This window comes from Pezoporus occidentalis, unplaced genomic scaffold, assembly GCF_034315485.1.
Source record: "Pezoporus occidentalis ecotype Australia unplaced genomic scaffold, CSIRO_AGI_Poc_V1 ctg27, whole genome shotgun sequence".
Classification (NCBI taxonomy): domain Eukaryota; kingdom Metazoa; phylum Chordata; class Aves; order Psittaciformes; family Psittacidae; genus Pezoporus; species Pezoporus occidentalis.
The window spans coordinates 1,612,948-1,625,125 of NW_026914611.1; positions in this window are offsets into that span (position 1 = coordinate 1,612,948).

A 12,178-nucleotide genomic window follows, 5' to 3' on the forward strand; every position below is an offset into this window, starting at 1 on the left:
TGTTTAAACCATGACATACGTTAAGAAAGATTTTTTAAAATAACAAACAGTTCCACTCATTCTCTTTCCAACCACAAATTAATTTACGAATATTTTAAGAAAAGTAACACAGACACTAACATTAAAATCTAAAATCTGAGGTAATTTTGACAACTCTAAGTTTATTTTATTTGGACACCTAGAGAAACACCTGGTAGCAGATGATTTTGCCAACCTCACAATAAGAGGTACAAACCAAAAATGATTACCACCATCTTACATGCATTTTTTAGAATATGCTTATATAAACAAATACAGACCCACACGTACACTTTGTCATCTCCTATATCATGACTGAAAAAACATAGGCTTGCATCCAGTAGGGAGGTCAGGGGAAGGTGGAGGGGGCCAGCTTGTGGAATTACTACAATTGATTATGAATTTAGTGTAAAGAAATCATGATCTTGGATTGAAAGAGATCATTGGGTAAAATCATGAAGATAATGAATTTCAAGACATATGGACTTTCTTTCTGGCTAGGATAATCAGAACTCACATGCCAGAAAAAGAAAAGCTTTAATTTTACTAACAAGTACTGCAGAGAGACTGTTCATATTCCAATGGTGTTACTTTCTTTAATTAATTTATAACCAGTGTAATTTCCCTCATTTCTGGGTATTCTCAACCAGTATGTTGTTGTATAAAATATCCTGTGGATTTTAACCCCACAAGACCATACATCAATTTAAAAAAGTATGTGCATTATGGTCAAAACTGTGAAATACAACCAAAGTTCAAATTAGAGATCTTTAAATCAAGACCAGGCAGTTTCATAGCAATAGTTCATTTGCCAAAAAAAAGAAAAAATGCAATAGCAAACCATTTGTGCATTAGCTAAAAACAAGTCAAATTTTCTAGATGGGGAAGGGAAGAGGGGGCCGGAGAGTTGCACAGCAGTGATGGGCAGCCAACTGAAAATTCGCTGCACTTTGTTCAGTGACCTAGTACCTACTTAAGTGCTTTCTCAGAATTTATTAGATGAGAGAATGCACAAAATTTGAACTCCACAAAAACAAAAAATGTGAAGACAAATCTGCTGTGCTAGATGAGTACAATACACAAAAAATAAAAAGGTCATTCTGAAACTGCATCCCTTAGACTTCCCCCTCAGATCTGCCCTGCTTTCATTGAATCATAAAATCATAGAAAGGTTTGGGTTGGAAAGGACCTTAAGATCATGTAGTTCCTGCCATGAGCACGGACTACTCTCCCCGTAGGTCAGGTTGCTTAAGGTCCTGTTCAGCCTGACCTTCAATACTTCCAGGGGTGGGGCAGCCACAGCTTCTCTGGGCAACCTGTTCCAGTGTCTCACTTCTTTCACAGTAAAGAATTTCTTCCTTATATCTAATCTAAATCTTAACAAATTCTCACTATGCAGACAATACCTTTCAGAAAATCCCTCTAGTCTTTTCCTATCAATTTTTTTATTTCTATACATTTCTCTTTTATTCTTTACCTAAATTTCCCTTGCAGGAATTACGGGGACCTAAATCTTCCCAGTTTCTAAACAAGTTCATAATGTCTTTGACGTTGGCACAATTTAGAGCTTTTCCCTCAACTCTAGAATTCCAGCAGGAAAATTAAAAGCTAGTGAGAATCGTCAGCCTTCTTCAGAGCTCTGCCTACAACTTAGGCACCTGTAAAATATGATCACCTACAACTCAGACAAAATATGATCACTTGTAAAAATTACTCCTTACTCTTACCTGAGAGATTTCAACACCCGTATGATTGGCAGACAGGGAAACTATGTGAAGCCAATGCCATTGACAGTATACAGTCAACGTAAGAATTAAGCTTAATGGAGAAACCATAAATATGAGGTAATCTGATGTGATCTGTCAAAGACATAGTAGCATACTGTTAGAAAGCCAGGTTTCAGCATCCATCACTGATTTAAATCAAGAGGATTCCTTTGGCTTTTTCAGGCACCAGGAGTATACATGAGATACAGCCTGGGAATTGCATAGTAAAAGTTTAATTCTAAGAGAAATAAAAATAAAAGATCAGAATCTGTTGCCCTTCTATCCATTGCCCCCCAATGTTTGAGTATTTCGAGATCACTTTTGTTTCTCCTTTTTGTTAAGAAGTTATAGATTAACACACAAATTCGAAGATGAAATTGGATGCAAAACTTGAGACTAAGAGCTCTTCCTATTAAGAATAAAAGCTACTCATGCCCAGGAGTTCATGGACTGTAGTAATGTATTTGATGCACCCTTCACTTTCCACAGATTTTTTTTTCTTGCAAGTTCTACATTTCTTAGAATCATAGAATCATAGAATCGTTAGGATTGGAAAGGACCTTAAGATCATCTAGTTCCAACCCCCCTGCCGTGGGCAGGGACACCTTACGCTAAATCATATCACCCAAGGCCTTGTCCAACCTGGCCTTGAGCACTGCCAGGGTTGGAGCATTCACAACCTCCCTGGGCAGCCTATTCCAGTGCCTCACCACCCTCACAGGAAAGAATTTCCTTCTTATATCCAACCTAAACTTCCCCTGTTTAAGTTTTAACCTGTTACCCCTTGTCCTGTCACTACAGTCTCTAGTGAAGAGTCCCCCTCCAGCCTCGCTATAGGCCCCCTTCAGATACTGGAAGGCTGCTATGAGGTCTCCACGCAGCCTTCTCTTCTCCAGGCTGAACAGCCCCAACTTTCTCAGCCTGTCTTCATACAGGAGGATTTCCAGTCCCCTGATCATCCTCGTGGCCCTTCTCTGGACTTGTTCCAACAGTTCCATGTCCTTTTTATGTGGAGGACACCAGAACTGCACACAATACTCCAGATGAGGTCTCACAAGAGCAGAGTAGAGGGGCAGGATCACCTCCTTTGACCTGCTGGTCACGCTTCTTTTGATGCAGCCCAGGATACGGTTGGCTTTCTGAGCTGCAAGCACACACTACTGGCTCATGTTCATTTTCTCATCAACCAGCACCCCCAAGTCCTTCTCCGCAGGGCTGCTCTGAATCTTTTCTCTGCCCAACCTGTAGCTGTGCCACACTTCTTTAAGTGCGTCATGTGAAATAAACTTCAAGTTTCAGTATCTTCCAGGCATGCCATATACACAAAAATGGGAGACATCCCAGTCTGGAGATCAGAGAAAATGACAGTTGGAAAGAATTTCAGTATCTTGTTCTGTTGAGTTTTCCATATTTGCCATTCAGTCTTTGAAACATAAGATTAGTATGGAAAAAAAAAAGCTTGTTATTAAGCCAGTGCTTCCATACTGGGTACTAAGCTATTTTCATAGTTAGTTTCTGCTGTCTATTTTTTATCCAAGATTTTCAGCTGTTTCCATTTTCCAAAAAGGCAAGATCAAGTAGATTCCCAACTCTCTTTTAATGGAGACAACCACCAGATATATCATTGAGCTTGCAGTCAAGTAAATTCACACTTGATTCAACTGGAATTTTTTTATACTAACATATCCTTCCCTGTTCACCCTAAAAATAACCTGAAGTTTTACCATTGCATTCTGTTCTCATGCTAGAGTTTCATCGTTGTGTGTGCTGATCAATACATACTTAAACTTGCATGGACAACCTTCAAAATTCTGAACAGCACTGTCTTATTACTACATGAAACCCTGTCAGGCTTCATGCTTCAGCAGTGTTTACTTTCCTATCTAAGCTTGGAAACAGTTCACTGAAGCTGAGAAGATTACTCCACTGACTGATGAACGGATAACAAGAAAGAAATGCAGATGTTTATAAAAGAAAGAATATTGTATGTTTGTAAAGGTAATTCCCTGAGAGAATTTACACCCCCCCAAAAAAAAAAATTAATAAATCTATAATGCTTACTTCTGGAAGTCATACAAAACAGTGGTACTTGAAAGGACTCTGCTCTTATGCATACATTTCTACCTGTAGTGACAAGCTTGCCAAAAAGTAGTGACAGATAGAGAACACCAGGAAAAAAAAATGTGTGTAAAATGGAAAACTTGACAAACAAAATAACACTTAAAATGTGAGAATATGTTAATACAAGAAATTGGTGTCTATATCCCTGTAGACAGTGTCTTCTTGTGCACTATTACCTTTGCAGATAGTGATGATACACTTTCAGTTACTGTTCTTAAATTTAGAATCTTCAAATGTAACAAGAAATTTTTCAATACGTACAGCATGATAGCTTTTATTTCCGAAGGCTTCCATGCGGGCTTCAGTAGTCAGCTCATTAGAATTTAGCTATGTATCAGACTTTTTCCACCTGAATCTCACATACACCTCTTAATATGATCCAACACCGTCCTCTGTTAGGCAACACAGGTACTTTCCCAGCAATGTAACGAGCCAGATTACAAAACAATAGGCCTGAAAAACACTACGCAACCTCAATTTTTCCCCCACTTATTTCTAACTCAGATCAATTTATCCTGTCTGACTCTTCACATGATCACACAAAAACCTATGCTGTCACACACAGGGAGGTGTTTAAGAATGAGCAACCAACTTTCCTAAGGAGCAATAACTTGCTAACAATATCTTTATCCATTCTTATCAGAAAAAAACTCACTCTGGCAGCTTTCATATTAATAAGGGGAAACTACCGAATGATACCAAATATTTCTGATCCTAGGTGAATTCTAGAAGCTAATTAATCAGCTTTAAGTAAAAAATGGGATATTTTTTTTTTGCTTTTGTTCTTAACAAAGCACTTTCAAACATTCTATGAGATGTTCACTACCCAAAACAAGAATACAAACCTAACGGCAAGAATTGCTGCTTAGAGGCACAAGGCTTTTTATGTTTTGTTTTTTTTGGGGGGCGCGGAAGGTTGGTGGTTTTTTTTTGCCTTTTGGTTGTTTTTTTTTTTTTATTTTTTTTTTAATTGGGAACTTAATGGTACAAATATGGTGCTTTTATATGGTATAATTAAGAATGGGCAATTACACAGAACTTGGAGATTAGATTTCAGAAAAAAATCAAGAAATTTTCCGCCTATAGGGCTCAGAATATACTAGAGGAACAGTTTCCTAGTTTAGCTTGTCATATGAAGACTAGGTCCAAATTTTGATTTCATTTATATTAAAGGTCTCATTGGTCTCATTTACAATAATATCCCAATGAAATTCCCTCTGCCACTTCAGAAAATTGCTTTATTTTGCTTCTATGCTAGAAAATATGTTCCTATATTTATGTAGAATTCATTTTGTATAAAAAGGGACTTTACAAAGAGTTATGTAGGAAACATAAACACTTACAGATGCAGAGAGATCATATGACACTTCTGATTAGGAGCATGGGGGATACAGCAGCATCCAAGAAAAGTCACTACTTCAGAGCAAGACAGATAAAAACGTAAGAAGCACTATACTGTATTTAACCTGCCTAAAACAATGAGATACATGAATGAAAATTCTATCTTCAAATACTAAACAAAAGTGTAAACCAGAATTGACCTTTTTTATTCAGTGATCATCTATCACTTGAGGTTCTCTCACATGATTTGTCTCATTTGCTAAGTAGCTGGGGACATCCACAAGAGTGTCAATAGACTGTGCTGAAGTTCAGCCATTACAGCCCTGGTTCATAAAGTGTAAAACTGAAGTTCTGGGCATGCTGAAAGGGCTCAGACAGTTGCTTTCTTACGTGATTAATGCTAATTTACTACCTGAATATTGACTGACATGTACATAGCTTTAATGTACTTACTCCCTCAACAGTTTATGGCGGACAGACAAATTTGTACATGGTTTAAAAAGATAGAGAACTCACATGATTAAAATGCTTGCTAATTCTGCTATTGAATTTGTATTGGCAGTACAGTTCTAAATGAAAATTTATCTTAGAGGAACCATTCAATAGGCTCAGTACAATCAATCCTAAAAGACCATGCAAATCCCTGAGATACAAGTAGCCTCATTCTGTAAGTAGAGACAAAACATTACTGCCTAATCACTCTCCAGCAAACAAAAATGTAATGGATAGTGTGACAGTTCTGCATTCTCATGATGATACCTTCCACTGGCCCTAAAGAAAGTTCTGCTCAGTAGCATATTATGATGTTCAAAGAGCAGGGAAGGAAAGAGGAAGTGAATCCTGAAGAGTAGATATAAACCCCAGAGTTAAATGTTTCAGATTTATAAGTGTTTGATCTTAGTCGTTAATAGATTTTTTTTTTTTTTCTGAGTTGACTGTTATATTTAAAGGATTTTGTGATTTAATTAAGTTCAACTAGAGACTTTTTCTTTGTCAGCATTTATATATGCACTTAGCTGAAAGAACAATTTAAACAACAAAATCATATGGTTACATGCTGTCCAAATAAATGATCTTAAGGTATTGTTTGTGTACAAACACACATATATGCATACATACAAAGATATATATAAATATTTATTTGTAATATATACATGTGCTTCCTTACCAATACACTATTGTAACACAGCAGTGACATAAATCTTGCTTTCATGTTGTCTCTTAGTATAAATTACAATTTCCACTCAAAATACTGTAGTTGGCAAGCAACGCTAGCCATCCACTGACACACAGGGACACACCATTTTTGCTAATTACTGATGATGTGCGTTTCCAGTTACAAATAGCTGAACATTGAGTAACTTGACACTGAAAAAGGGTGAGATACTAACTGTACGTATGCAACTGGGCACTCTGCTATGATGTGATGCATACTGCTTTACCAAAACTGTTTGATAGAAAGGGAACACACAGTGTTCACTCATGAAAAGCAAGTTTCTTGCTTCAGAACAGATATTGTATGCTACATCTAATGTGACTTACAAGCCAGTGGTAGTTATTTGCCTGATCTTTTATTACAACCCCTACTGTTTAAAAGCTATTATGTAGGAACTGAGCTGCAGCTAGGAATTTTCCCATCTTCTTTATTATGTGTAACCCCTTACATTAAGAGCTTTTAGTAAGAATTGCTCATTATAATTGATTTCCCTGAAGAAATGTTGTTTTCAAATAAGCATTTAAATGTAGCTTTACTTTTTGTTCCCTTTTCACAGAAAGTTTTGTTCATTAAGCATTGGAATGTGAAGGAGGTGCAGACAGAGAAATTCAAACAGGCCATTCAAAAGCACAAAAAGAAAATAAAACAGAAATGGAAACTACTCTGGAGTATGAAGTGGTGAATTAACAAAGTAACCCAGCACACACCAACTCTGCTACACCTCACATTGTCAGTATCGTTACTTCCTGGTTTTATAGCTGGGTTACTTATAATTGCATTGAGTACTTAGTCATGCCAGGTATGGTAATTTCTGTTGGCAACATTAACATTAATAAACTCAAGAACTCAACAAATTTAGCATTTTAACTACCCACCCTGTAACAAAAGATGGCTTCTACAGTGTTCAGGTGTGCAGTGTGGGTTTTAAAGTCATATATAGTAGATATCAATGTAGAAAAAAAGGTTTCTTCACATCCTGCATAATTCAAAATAGAGCATAGTGTATGACTATGTTAGGCTTAACCACTCAGGTCCTGTTTTTTGTGAGATTTTGTTTTTTCTCAAAAATCAGGAATTTAAGCCAACTAATTGTATTACCTGGCAGTGTTTAAGCACTATAGAATATCACAAATATTGCTGAGGTACAGATAGATGTTTTTGGTGGTCATAATCAAGTTAGAATTCTTTGAATGGGATTTCTGGAGAGTTTCCAGATTAGTTATATTTCTAATTCACATTGTCATGTATCCAAAGCATTTGCAAGGAGCACTTTTAAAAGAGCTGATTTAAACTATTATGAAATTTGTATTTTGGTCAAGATCATCTGAAATGTTACCAAAGCCTGTACAAATACAGTACAAACGTACAAAATGCTCAAGTATTCTGACATTTTCTTGGTTTCTAATCCGGAATCTACGTTCTGACAGTTTTTTTTTGTGCTGGCTCTGTTCATAATGCTATAGAGTCGTGGTTCAAACCCAGTCAGGCAACTCGTTCGCTCACTTCCCCCCCTTTTTCTTGCCCTCCCCCTGCTCTCGGAGGGACGGAGAGGAGAATCGAAAAGAATGCAACTCCCACGGGTTGAGATAAGAACAGTTTAGTAACTAAGGTATAACACAAATCACTACTGCTACCACCAATGATAATAATGATAAAGGAAATAACAAGGGAAGAGAATACATCATCTCACCACCAGCCGACCGATAACTCGCCCCCCCCAGCCCGACCAAGCTCTGACCGATACCTCCTCCAACCCTGCAGTCTCCCAGCCCTTCCGGCTAACTCCCAGTTACCTCCTGGGCATGACGTGCTGTGGTATGGAATACCTCTTTGGTCAGTTTGGGTCAGGTGTCCTGTCCCTGCTTCCTCCTGGCTTCCCCTCCTCCCTGGCAGAGCATGAGGCTCACAAAGTCCTTGGCCAAACCAAAACATCGCTTGTTATCAGCTCTGTTCCCAAGCTGAAAGTCAAAACATTGCACTGCACCAGCTACCAAGAAGGGGAAAAATGACTGCTACTGCTGAACCCAGGACATAGTCTCACAGCTACTTTGTGATTTTGGCCTTACAAGAATGTAAATTCAACCCTGTCATGTAAGTTCCGGTAATATGTGTCAGTATATTCAAAGAGTTGTGATGCACAACTATGTAACAGAAGAATTCAGAAGCTGTATAACTATATAACAGAAGAACATGGAAGCATTTACAAATTGAATAAGAACAATGTGTCCAGATACAGAATTATGCATAATATATTATATGTTACATCATATATCATGTGTCAGATCATATAAATTATAGCATACAGCATATATATATGTTGTGCAGAGTTGTACATCGCAACTCTTTGAATATATTCAAGAATATGCTATGTATTATATGCTGTATTATATGTCATATTATATATTAATTATATATGTTATATTCTATACATTATATATATTATATTATATAATAGATTTATTATATATTATAGATTGTATATTTTAGATTATATACATTATGTATTTTGCATTATCTATTATATGTTACATGTTTTAGATTATAGATTACATATTATGTATTGTATATGTCAGGTTCTGACTGGAGAAAACCTCAGTACCAGACCTATTTTGTTCGTCATCCCAAGAATGAAATTAAGATGGAAATGAGGTCAAGTGCCATAATTTATCAGTTGATTTATTACAAAAAGACAACTATTAAAAAAAGGAAGCTATCATAAAAAAGGGATAACGAAAGGACAGATCAGAAAAAAAAAGGATAGATATAAAGCAAGAATTCGGAGAGCAGAGAGAGATAGATCATCACCACCGTGGATCCAGCGGTGTCCCGGGGGTCTGTAGTCATAATTGGAGGTGGTGGGAGTCCTCCAGGGTCTGTAGTTAGTATCCAAGCATAGTGTCCCCAAGAGTCCATAGTAGTCATTGGAGGTGGGTGTCTTATGGAGATGTCTTCCTGGAGCTGTCCTGATGGAAGGGTCCTTCGAGTTGTCCTCATGGAGGTGTCCTCACAGAGGTGTCCTTCCTGGCTATTACCTTTACCCCATTTGTTATAAACTCGAGGGAATATTTTTGTTCTTAATGTCACATACTACATGTTACTGGTGGGCCAGTTTTGCTGGCCTTGCAGCCAGATCTTCAACTGAACGTGCCTTCAGCAATTCTTGGGATAATGGGCAGCAATTCCTTAAATCCAGTCCTTGCGATAATGGACAGAAGAGTCTTCTCAGTTCCTCACACCCCCTTCTCAGACAATGGACTGTGAAGTGCCATTTCAGTTCTTCACAGGCTTTTTCCAGGCAATGGACATTGGAGTCTTATCTCAACTCCTCCTACCCACCTCTGAGACAATGGTCTCAGAGTATGAATGGTAAAATCCCATCTCAGCTTCTCATACTAACGTTTGAGGCAACAGACAGTGGAGTCTGATTTCAGTTCAGTCTCCCACAATATATTACATATTGTGTATTGTACGTTGTATGTTACATCATATAGTCAATGAAACACAAGCCAGCTTGTGCCCAGGCAGCTAAGAAAGACAGCGGCATCCTGGCCTGAGTCAGAAATACTGTGGGAAGCAGGACTAGGGAAGTAATCATCCCCCTGTGCTGGTGAGGTTGCATCTCGAATACTGAGTTAAATTCTGGGTGCCTCACTAGAAGAGAAATATTGAGTGGCTGGTATGGGTCCACGTCAATGAAGGCAAAGAAGCTGGTGAAGGGCCCAGAGCACAAGTTTTATGAGGAACAGCTGAGGGAACTGGGGTTGTTTATTATGGAGTAGAGAAGGCTCAGGGGGGACCTAATTGCTCTCTACAGCTAGCTGAGAGGAGGATGGAGAGAGGAGGTGGCTGACCTCTTTTCCCAAGTAACAAGTGATAGGACAAGAGGCAACTGCCTTAAGCTGGTCTAGGCAAGGTTTAGACTAGATATTAAGAAAAATTTCTTCACCAAAAGATAGTCAGGCATTAGAACAGGCTTCCTAAGGTGTAATCAGTATCAATGGAAGTGTTCAAAAACTGTGCAAATGAGGTCCTTGGTGATGGTTTAGTGGTGGACATGGCAGTCCTAGGGTAACAGTTGGACTCAATGATCTTAAAGGTCTTTTCCAACCTACTTGTTTCTATGATTTTATGATTCTATATGTTTATACATTATACAGCATATTTAGGCCAATATCTTTGGGAAGTTCCTGATAACAAGTAGGATGAGAAAATGAACGTGAGCCAGCAGTGTGCGTTTCCAGCCCAGAAAGCCAACCGTATCCTGGGCTGCATCAAAAGAAGCGTGACCAGCAGGTCAAAGGGGGTGATCCTGCCCCTCTACTCTGCTCTTGTGAGACCTCACCTGGAGTATTGTGTGCAGTTCTGGTGTCCTTCACATAAAAAGGACATGGAACTGTTGGAACAAGTCCAGAGAAGGGCCACGAGGATGATCAGGGGACTGGAGCACCTCCCGTATGAAGACAGGCTGAGAAAGTTGGGGCTGTTCAGCCTGGAGAAGAGAAGGCTGCATGGAGACCTCATAGCAGCCTTCCAGTATCTGAAGGGGGCCTATAGCGAGGCTGGAGGGGGACTCTTCATTAGAGACTGTAGTGACAGGACAAGGGGTAACAGGTTAAAACTTAAACAGGGGAAGTTTAGGTTGGATATAAGAAGGAAATTCTTTCCTGTGAGGGTGGTGAGGCACTGGAATAGGTTGCCCAGGGAGGTTGTGAATGCTCCAACCCTGGCAGTGTTCAAGGCCAGGTTGGACGAGGCCTTGGGTTATATGATTTAGTGTGAGGTGTCCCTGCCCACGGCAAGGGGGTTGGAACTAGATGATCTTAAGGTCCTTTCCAACCCTAACAATTCTATGATTCTATGAAACAGACTATAATGGAGTTCCAATCTGCACTATTCAGAGACATTTTTTAAAAATAAAACACTCTCTTCCTGATCTAAGTTAAAAATTAGTATTTTTAAAATAATTCCACCTCTCCTGCCCAAGTTTCTGTAAAACCCTAGAATAAAGATCAGAATTTTCTTTTGGGGCTTGGTCATAATCTGTCTCAAACTCCCCATAGTGTCAGATTGCGTGATATTTAAAGTATACATGGCATGTCTGAGTACATCTGAGACAATTAAGATGGATACCACTGAGTTTAGTAAAAGGTAAAGTAATTATTACTTTTATTAAAAGAAATTAAGCAACCTGAAAGAGTGTTTGAGGTTGTGAAAGACAGCAAGAAGATCCTGATTTACTGTCTTTTCCAACCAGCAGCTTGAACCTTGAACTCTCACTTTTTTGTGATTAGAAAACTGACAGTTTTTGTTAAAATTTTGTTCCTGATTCAAGGGACAGATACAGAGATAGAAAGAGTGATCTTGCCTTGTTATTTTGGAACAGATTTAGATCAATGTATGCCCAAGCCAAAAGTATTTTTAGACTTAAGAGAGTAAAATTTTTGCAGTTTTGTTCTGATCTTTTTTTTATTTAAGAATGAGAGATGTATAAACATCAGTGAAATCTGAAGACAAAAAGGTTATTTTGTTCTGTAAATTGGCTTCATATAAAATTGCACTGACCTTGTTAAGGTCAATTTTTGATAACTGCATTTACTGGCAGTATTCAAAGACAATTCAGAGAGGAAAGAGTAAATGAGAAATAAATTAAAATGGCAGGTCAGAATGCTGCACTGCAGGAAAGTCACTAAAAGGATTTGAAATTGCTGTTTCATGC